Source organism: Pediculus humanus, genomic scaffold, assembly GCF_000006295.1.
Source record: "Pediculus humanus corporis 1103172108281 genomic scaffold, whole genome shotgun sequence".
NCBI lineage: Eukaryota > Metazoa > Arthropoda > Insecta > Psocodea > Pediculidae > Pediculus > Pediculus humanus.
Genome location: NW_002987850.1, coordinates 731863 through 733486, shown reverse-complemented (window position 1 = coordinate 733486; position 1624 = coordinate 731863).

Here is a 1624-nt window from a genome sequence, read left to right as displayed (position 1 = left end):
AAAAAAAGAAAAAAATTTTTCCTTTCTTTTCTGAATGTAAAAAGAAAACCGTGACAAATTTTTCGTGAAATTTTTTTTTTTTTTTTTTTTTGCATTTCGTACCTGGAAACAAATAGAAAGGAATGAATGCGACGCGGTAGTCAAGGTAGAGGAGATGTAAAAGGGTTATATACCTTTTTTTTTTTAAAAAAAAAAAGTGACCACCGTTTTTTATTTATTTATTTATTTATTTATTGTTTGTCGAATCGTTAGTTTTTGCGGTAATGTGCGACGCGCGCGGTCGGTGGTACCAACCTTTGAAAAAAAAAAAAAAAAAAAAAACAAACTAATGTGCGAAAAGGTAAAAAAGGAAAAATTGTTTTCGGAATTAATTTTTTTTTTTTTTAATATGTCGGCTAATGAAATTTTGCTGAAGTGGGGACCGGGAAGCGGGGACCGGGGAGAATAACGAAAAATTTAAAAACCTAAAAACTAAAATTTTTTTTGGTCACGTGTTCAAAAATTTAAATTTTGAATTTGATAGTAGTAGTAGGAGTAGTAGTTGAATGAATTCTACACATTGCAAACTTTTCCAATTAACTTTTTATAAAATTATTATTATTATTATTATCCACCATTAAACACGACAAGGCTACTTGTCGGAGTTTTTAAGTATTTATCCGAGGTTTCTACCCGATTCCTTAGGGACAAATACTCGAATTTCGGTGGTGCCACTTATTATAAGATAGCACCACATCAATTCTTGAAGGTCTTCCTGAGTCCGTCTTTTTCGATGGGAACGATTTGTCTCCTGAACTGGGCTCCGGTGACTAACATCTTTGGAGTGGCCAGGGTCAGAAGCAGTGAAATTCACATTCTCGTCGAGCTGCCTCAGGTCGACAGTAGAACAAGATTTGTTTTTTGGTTCTTACTTTGTCTTGTTCTCATTTTTTTTTGCTCTTTTAAGCCAACAGCACGTGGCGTTCTCAGACGGTCACCCATCCAAGTTTGCACCACGCCCGATGCTGCTTAACTTCGGTGATCGTACGGGAACCGGTGTGACCAGCACGCTATGGCCGTTGGCTTATTATTATTATTATTATTATTATTATTATTATTATTTTCCCACGTGTCGGTTTCGTTTCGACAGCCTCCTAATAATAATAATAATAATAATAATTTAAATAAAGTTTTAAGGGTTTAGAGTTAGTTAAACTTTAAATTTTACTTAATACTTTGATTTTAATCTCTTTTGTTTTTTGTTTTGTTTTTGTTTGTTTTCGTTTGTTTCGTTTGTTTTGTTTGTTTCGTTTGGGACTTTTGTCGTATTACAAATATCTTACTCGAGTATGTATACATCAAGTTTTTTTTAGATTTCACAGATTTGTGTTCCTACCTTTGAAAAATCTCGCGCGAGTGTTTTTTTTTTTTTTTTTATAAACGATGCATATACGTAAACGTTAACGACAAACAATTTGTCTTATCGATATCCTATCGGTGCAAGGTTCATCGACGGTTAAGTTATTGAATTTTTATAAAAAAATTATTGATTATCGAGATTATTATTATTATTATTATTATTATTATTATTATTATTATTGTTGTTGTTGTTTGGTTTGTTGTATATATAAATATATCATGTGAT